The 8,938-nt window shown below is 42.3% G+C and overlaps 1 pseudogene; it reads left to right on the top strand.

Annotated features, from left to right (window-relative positions):
* The first annotated feature begins 5,910 nt into the window (after window positions 1–5,910).
* On the top strand, window positions 5,911–6,938 carry LOC137754840 (eukaryotic translation initiation factor 3 subunit E pseudogene; annotated as a pseudogene).
* The last annotated feature ends 2,000 nt before the right edge of the window (window positions 6,939–8,938 follow it).

The raw sequence follows: 8,938 nt of genomic DNA, 5'->3' as shown, positions 1-8,938 counted from the left end.
ATTTTCAACCAATCAGTCTGGAATTTCCTGATCCACACTAGTGAGGTAGTCTCCAAAAGACTTCTGCCCTTCCTGGCCCCAAAGGGAAGGGGACCTTGCCTGAAACAATCCTTTCTATTCTTTTGCTAATAAATGCCTTGTCCCTATAAGAGATCCGTTTGGTTCAAGTCCTCAGAGGCCTTTCTGCTTGTTAAATGGAATGCTGCCCGATTCGTGAATGTTGAATAAAGCCAATTAGATCTTCAAATTTACTGAGTTGAATTTCATAAAAGCTGGACCCTTTTTGCCATGAAAACACTTCTGTAAACAGTAAGACCCTCCAAAATTCATTTAAACTATGCAATGTTCACCTCTGCATATTTGCAAAGAAAAGTACTGTATTAGAAAAAAACTCTGTTGCAAAAGTCATAGTTAAACAGCAAGGTAAAGCAGTGGTTCTGAACAAGGTAAGGATGTGGAGAACCTTCTGCCTTCCCCCTCTGCTCAGTCCTGCCCGCTCCCCCGCTGCCCTCCTGTCTTGGTTTCTTTTCCGTTATGGAACCTTTCTGAACCACATTCCTGCTTCAGGGTCTCAACACCAGTTACTCCCCTTACTTGGAACACTCAGACCACCCTCACCCTCAGCTCAAGTCATTTCAAAGAGAGTTTTCTAGATCATTTTTTAAAATTAGGTTCCCAACTTCCCCCGTTCTCTATTCTTTATTTCTTTCTTAGTTATTTTGTAATGATCTGTTTGTAATTTGTAATGATCTGTTTGGCTACTATCGCCCCAACTACATTGTAAAATACAAATTACATATTTCCTGGTTTATCTGCTTATCGGCTATCTCTAGAATGTAAACTCTATGAGGACATCAGTTACTACTGTGCTCCCAGCACCTTGTCAAATGCTGGCTCCCCAGATATCACAAGAGCAACCTGTTGACTAGATAAAGCCAGGTTTATTGCTTACCCCTTGACAGTCTGACAACACTTCACAGGGAGATGAGTAAGGCCATGACATTTATTGAGACTCTGAAGTCTCATTTAAAGGGGAAGAGTCTTTCCATGATGGGGTAGGAGCGGGGGTTGATTAGGGTTGGGGAAGGGTCATGGCGTAATAGTTTAGAATGAACACAGAATAATGAGGATTTTGAGGTGAGGGGTTCAGACAGTCTTAGGGTGCCAACTGTCAGCAATAAATAAGCAATAAAGTTAATTTGCAACATTCATCTTTCTGGGCAGAAGTCTCTTGGAAAAATGTTATGCCAATGAAGGCAGTGGAATAGTCATGTTAATATCAATGTTAAGGGACTTCCCTGGTGGCGCAGTGGTTAAGAATCCGCCTGCCAACGCAGGGGACATGGGTTCGAGCCCTGGTCCGGGAAGATCCCACATGCCGCAGAGCAACTAAGCCCGTGCACCACAACTACTAAGCCTGTGCTCTAGAGCCCGTGTGCCACAACTACCGAAGCCTGCACGCCTAGAGCCCGTGCTCTGCAACAAGAGAAGCGATTGCAATGAGAAGCCCAAGCACCACAACGAAGAATAGCCCCCGCTCGCTGCAACAAGAGAAAGCCTGTGCACAGCAACGAAGACCCAACGCAGCCAAAAAAAAAAAAAGAAATCAGTGTTGGGACTTCCCTGGTGGTGCAGTGGTTAAGAATCTGCCTGCCAATGCAGGGGACACGGGTTCGAGCCCTAGTCTGGGAAGATCCCACATGCCACGGAGCAACTAAGCCCGTGCGCCACAACTACTGAGCCCGTGTGCCACAACTACTGAAGCCCGCGTGGCGTGCCTGGAGCCCATGCTCTGCAACAAAGAGAAGCCACCGCAATGAGAAGCCCACGTACCGCAACGAAGGGTAGCCCCCACTCGCCACAACTAGAGAAAGCCTGCGTGCAGCAACAAAGACCCAACGCAGCCAAAAATAAATTAAAAAAAAAAAAAATCAATGTTAAGCTGAATGAGTATCCCTGGTTTCAGTTCTCAACCTACATAATAGATGCTTAATAAACATTTGTTGGTTGATTGAACTGAAAGCCCCAAGGGGACAGGGACGACATATGTCTTCTCCTCTGTTTATACTTGGTGACTAGCGAAGTATCAGGCAAACAGGGAGCAGTCAATAAATATTTAATGAATGAATGGACAGATCTTTATTTGGGATTCTAGTGGTTCACATTTAATACAGGGAGAAGGAAGAAGCCCAAGAGACTTTGGTGGAAAGCCCAGAAGGAATTCTGGTCATTTTCAGGACTTATATCACTTAATGACACTGACTTAAATTTAATTTTACTTCAAACTTGTGACTTTCCTTTTTCCCTTGAAGCAAGGTTTTCTCTGTTATTATTCTGTGCTTAATAGGTGTGTGATTAGGGTTTTCTGGGTGCATACAAATGAGTCGAAGAAAGGGATGACAGAGTGGAAAGGGATTATCTGAGGTTACTGGGCAAGAGTTGGAAAAAGTCAAGGAAAGAATAGCAAGATGCAAATTGGTACCAGACACCATTGTCTGAGCCAGGTGAGGAACTGAAGAAAATCTGAGGAGTTTGTGTGCACTCCTGAGGGTGGCTGGCTCTTCCCACCAGGCCTTGAGCTGAGGAAGGTCTTGGTTTTGTCAGCCACGGGGATCTGTTCCTGCACAAGCCCCCTTCCTTCAGGTGACCAGAGAGACCTCCATCTGGAAAAGCCTGACCCACATAAAGGCAATGCTTGTGTTTTCTTGAAGTAATTCGGTTTCCTTCCTCTGTTTACCTACTCTCTCCTCAGCTCTGAGGCCAGAGCCCTGAGATGAACATGTGAGCCTTGTGTTTAGAGATGACCCTGATATTCATTAAATAGTTCTTTGATTTTCACTGAGCTTGATGAGTGAGCCATTACCATGGGCCTCTGTCAGTCTGGGTATTGAACGTGGGAAAAATTAGGAAATAAAACAGGATTTCTGATCCCAGGTCAGGCATACTCCTCATCACCAATCTCCCCTCAGATCCCATTGAAATCAAAGTAGACAGTATCAAAAGGAAAGAGAGCCAAGATGGAGGGGGTGTCCAGCCAAGCCTGGCTGCTTAGGCTGCCAAGGAGAGGCCACGTTCTTGGCCAACAGGCAAAGGAAAGTGGGAGAAGGGGGACTGAAAACCCAGAATTGATTGAAGGCCTGGAAGACAGGCCACCAGCATCAGTTATGACTCTACTTCCCTTCCTCACCAGAAGGCATTTTCCCTCAGACAAAATGTCAGACATCTTGTCTCCAAAGAAATGGAATCAATTGTCCGAGGGAAGTTAATGCTTCTGGCATGAATGTTGGAGGTTCAGAATAAGTGTTTCTCATTCTAGCATTTGGGGTGGCCCACTGCCTGACAGTTGACCATCAACCTTCCCCACCCCAGTTGAAGCCTTTCAGTTGATATGTCCTATCTTGATGCACAAAGAATTTCTAGGCCAAATTTCCACCAGGGAAAAACCTAGAAGAGAAATAGTATAATTTATATACCAGCAGAAGAAATCCAGGATACCTAGGTAGTTCTTTATTAAATATTACCAATGATCACCATGCATATGGGAGAACCAGTAGCATGCAAAGAAAGACCAAAATAAGCAAACAAAAAAACTGACACTGGAGAAAACAGAGATAATTCATAGTACAAAGAGAACTATCTAATATACTTGGAGATTCAAGAAGACAAAATATCCATAAAGCAAGAACAGTATGTTGTGTGAGAGAGGAACAATCAGAGAACAAAAATTATTTTGCAGAGACTAAAAATGTGGTTGCAAAAATAAATGTTCAATAGAAGGATTACAACATAGAGTTAAGAAAAAAAATCTCTAAAAATATAGAATAAAAAGAGGAAAAATGGGGGACTTCCCTGGTGGCGCAGTGGTTAAGAATCCACCGGCCAATGCACAAGACATAGGTTCGAGCCCTGGTCTGGGAAGATCCTGCATGCCGTGGAGCACCTAAGCCCGTGTACCACAACTACTGAGCCCGTGAGCCACAACTACTGAGGCCGTGTGCCACAACTACTGAAGCCTGAGCACCTAGAGCCTGTGCTCTGCAATGAAGAGAACCCATTGCAATGAGAAGCCCACGCACTGCAACGAAGAGTAGCCCCCACTTGCCGCAACTAGAGAAAGCCCACGCACAGCAACAAAGACCCAACGCAGCCAAAAATATAAATAAATAAATTTATAAAAAAAAAAGAAGAAAAATGGAAATCAGGGAGAAAAGATAGCAAACACAGAGGACCAATCCAGAAGGATCATACAGTTATTAGGAACCCCAGAAAATAATAATGAATAAATTGGAGGGAAGGAAACTCTCTTAGAAAAAAATAAGAGATAATTTCCAGAAAAAGTCATGTCTTCATTCTGAAAGGGTTTATTGTATGCTCAAGATGATGAATGAAAAATTATCCATATCTAAATACTTCCTCATGAAATTTCAGAATGTCAGGAATAAAGGGAAGATGTTAAAAGTTTCTAAAGAGAAAAACTATTCCTCTCCAAAGGAACAAGAATCAAAATGGCTACAGGCTTTGCATCAATACCGCTGAATCCTAGAAGACTGAATGGAGACATGCCTGCACAATTTTGAGAGAAAAGAATTTCTACCTAGAATTCTATATCTGGTCAAGCAGATAAAGACTTGTTCTGACACACAAAGTTGGCTTCCACACACACTTTTCTAGAAAATTGAGGATGTATTCCAGAAAATGTGGTAGCAAACCAGAAAGAAGACAAAATAATGTACAGGAAACAGTGGATCTAAGCCCAAAGATCAGGGAACGAAGGATGATGACTTAGGGAGTAATGGGTTCTAACTGGAGGAGGAAGCAAAAATGTGGCTTGAATTGTATAAATAGTATGAACAATAACTCGGGGGAAAAAAAGACATGCTATAGGTAAGGAGTACAAGAAGAAAGAAAAGCCATCAGAATCTCTAGGAAAATTCAAAAACTGAAGAAGAAATTCTTGATTTAAATAATAGGCAAGGGACTTCCCTTGTGGTCCAGTGGGTAAAACTTCACACTCCCAATGCAGGGGGCCCAGGTTCGATCCCTGGTTGGGGAACTAGATCCCGCATGCATGCTGCAACGAAGAGTCCGTATGCCCCAGCTAAGAAGTCCGTGGGCCAACTAAGAAGTCCGCGTGGCGCAACTAAAATAAAAGATCCCACATGCCGCAAGGAAGATCTTGCGTGCTGCAACTAAGACCCGGAGCAGCCAAAATAAATAAATAAATAATAGTTTAAATGATAGGCAAGTTATAATATGACATGATGGTATTTAATTGACATAGTATTAATCAATGACCTTAATGCTTGAAACATTCTCCTGGGTTGTGGGATTGAGTGCATTGAATAGAAAGTGTAATCCTGGGACTTCCCTGGTGGTCCAATGGTTAAGACCCCACGCTTCTACTGCAGGGGGCACGGGGTTCCAGCCCACTGTTTGAGTGTGACCAGTATTCACAAGGCCCTCATAATGTCAATACTGTTCATTGGATCTCAACCTTTGGAGTCAACATAGAAAAATCAAGAAGACTTGTTTGTGGTCTCAGGAACAATTGTAAATACCCAAAATCTTGACTTTGTACAATAAATGTGAAGCTGAGAAAAGTTTGCATGTGGAAGTGAGGAGAGAAAGAGGAGTTACAAGCTGGCCTCTCTTGCTAGAGACACTGAGGAAAGTAGATGGAACCAAAATAATTAATATAAAAACAAAAATAATAATATAAATAGTCATTATTGGGAAGAAAAGAGGGAGAGGGAGGGTAAATGAGTTAAATGCCTCATGTTTTATATTGGAAACTCAACATTCACTAAAGTTGATATATAAAGAAATAAAGTATGGGCATTTGAGCTAGGATTTTTGGAAACAACTTCCAAAAGAAATAAAAACAGAAACCATTAAAAGGGGTTGCCTCAAATGCAGTCAACCACGGATGGTCAGATGCTGTTTGACTACCTGGCAGACAAGCATGGTTTTAGGCAGGAATATTTAGATACACTCTACAGACATGCAAAATTCCAATATGAATGTGGAAATTACTCTGGAGCAGCAGACTATCTTGACTTCTTTAGAGTGTTGGTTCCAGCAACGGATAGAAATGCTTTGAGTTCACTCTGGGGAAAACTGGCCTCTGAAATCTTAATGCAGAATTGGGATGCAGCCATGGAAGACCATACACCGCTAAAAGAGACCACAGATAATAATTCTGCGAGTTCTCCACTTCAACCTCTTCAGCAGCAAATGTGGCTCACTCATTGGTCTCTGTTTGTTTTCTGCAATCACCCTAAAGGGTGCGATAACATTACTGATCTCTTCCTTTACCAGCCACAGTATCTTAACGCAATTCAGACAATGTGTCCACATATTCTCCGCTATTTGACCACAGCAGTCATAACAAACAAAGCTGTCTGAAAACGCCGGCAGGTGCTAAAAGATCTGGTCAAAGTTATTCAACAGGAGTCTTACACATATAAAAACCCACTTACAGAGTCTGTTGAATGCTTATATGTTAACTTTGACTTTGATGGGACTCAGAAAAAGCTAAGGGAATGTGAATCAATGCTAGTGAATGATTTCTTCTTGGTGGCTTGTCTTGAGGATTTCATTGAAAATGCCCGTCTCTTCGTATTTGAGACATTTTGTCGCATCCATCAATGTAGCAGCATAAACATGTTGGCAGATAAACTGAACATGACTCCAGAAGAAGCTGAAAGGTGAATTGTAAACTTGATTAGAAATGCAAGACTGGATGCCAAGATTGATTCTAAATTAGGTCATGTGGTTATGGGTAACAGTGCAGTCTCACCCTATCAGCAAGTGATTGAAAAGACTAAAAGCCTTTCATTTAGAAGCCAGATGTTGGCCATGAATATTGAGAAGAAACTTAATCAGAATAATAGGTCAGAGGCTCCTAACTGGCAACTCAGGACTCTGGCTTCTACTGAAGAACTATACAGAAAAAATGAAAAAACTATAAAAGAAAGATGAAATAATAAAACCATTATACAAAGGTGAAACATTTTAGAAACAATTAACATATTGAGCATAAATTTTGGAGAATTTGAATAAAATTGGCTGTTTCATTTATGTCATTAAAAAAAAAAATGGGGTTGCCTCTAGGTCACAGGAGGGTGTTGGGTGGAACAGGATGGGAAGGGGCGAGGCACTGTTGTTTTTCACCATAATCTCCTCTGTTCTGCTTGATTCGTTATCAAATGAATGCAGCATTTCAATTTGTAAAAAGAAAAAAAAATTGCAAAGCAGGAAACCTTGCTGAGGGGGGAAAGCCATTACCCGCCTCTGCCAGGCCTGTGATCACACCTGCTAGTGGAAAAAAACAGGGATTGGACCCTTGGAGACAGCAGATCATCCTCAGAGCCTTTAACTTTGGCTTGAAAAATTAATTCAATGCACTTAACCTTTTTGTTCTTGGTTTGCGGCCAAAATTAAAATTAACTTGCATTTTTTTGGACACTGATAGGAAGTGACTGGGGAAATGTGTAGGAAAAATACTGAAAGGAAATCTGCCAGTGCGATTTTTTTTTTTCTCTGCCTTTGTACACTTTTCTTCTCAATTTTTCTACCATTATAATGAGGGAAAATAAGATTCTTTTAAAAGAGGCCCAGTTTGATTAATACCACTTCAAGGCAAAGAAGGAATTTCCCGTGGTCTGTAAGGATCGGGGCTGTGTCTGATTTGCTGGCCATCATATTTCCACCGTCAGCAAAAGCTTGTTGAACGAATAAATATAACATAACCTCGCAGGCTGGCAGTGACCAGTAAATATCGGTGGGAGCGACCTGGGAGTGGATAGTAACCTCCCCGGCTGAGAAGGTTCCCAGGACGAGGGACGTTCAGTGCTAAACCCGGGACAATCCCAGGCAGCTGGAGTCAGTAGCAAGCCTAGAAGAGGGCTAGCTGTTTATCACCACCCTCCCAAGTCACCACCACACACACTTTCTGTCAAAATTCGGAAGCTCAAAACTTCAACTTTTTTTTGTCTGTTTTTGTCAACGCCTCGAGGCTTGCAGGATCTTAGTTCCCCGTCCAAGGACTGAACCTATGGCCCCTGCAGGGGAAGTGTGGAGTCCTAACCACTGGACTGCCAGGGAATTCCCTCAATCGATTAATAAAACAACCGAAATCCTCTACTCGTACTCCACATCCCCATCCTTCCCCAGGCTTCCACAACCATCCCTTCACTGATGACTCCCTGGCCCTCCCTCCTACTCCCCGGCTGACCAGATGCTCCACCGAAGTCCTCTCCCTTTACTCAACCCAGCAGATACACCTTAGCCCACATCTTCCTTCTTTGCAACATCTTTGATTGTTTTTCACTCTCATTTTGAAACCCTTTTTCCTTGGCTCTACCCCTCTGGCTTCTCATTTCCTTCATTAGTCATTTTAAGGAAGATAAATGCACTATCTTTAAATTGATTCATTCATTCTTTTACCAAACTTGGTATCACAAATGGAGTTGATACAGAAATTTCATACTTGATCACTGAATTCAGTCCAAAGTATTTTAAATTGGGAATGTTTTTAGCTTTTTATTCTTTATTATTTGTTTAAATTTATTTATTTTTAATTTATTTTTGGCTGCGTAAGGTCTTCATTGCTGCACGCAGGTTTTCTCTAGTTGTGGCGAGCGGGGGCTACCCTTCGTTGTGGTGTACAGGCTTCTCATTGCAGTGGCTTCTCTTGTTGAGGATCACGGGCTCTAAGCGCATGGGCTTCAGTAGTTGTGGCACGTGGACTCAGTAGTTGTGGCACACGGGCTTAGTTGCTCCAAGGCACATGGAATCTTCCCGGACCTGGGATCGAACCCATGTCCCCTGCATCGGCAGACTGATTCTTAACCACTGCGCCACCAGGGAAGTCCCAAAGTATTTTCAACTGGGAATGTTTTTAGCTTTTTATTTTAAAATTTATTTTGATCAATTT

Source organism: Eschrichtius robustus, chromosome 20 (assembly GCF_028021215.1).
Source record: "Eschrichtius robustus isolate mEscRob2 chromosome 20, mEscRob2.pri, whole genome shotgun sequence".
NCBI classification, from domain to species: domain Eukaryota; kingdom Metazoa; phylum Chordata; class Mammalia; order Artiodactyla; family Eschrichtiidae; genus Eschrichtius; species Eschrichtius robustus.
Note: the sequence above shows the minus strand (reverse complement) of the source record. Positions and strands in the feature narration are given on the sequence as shown.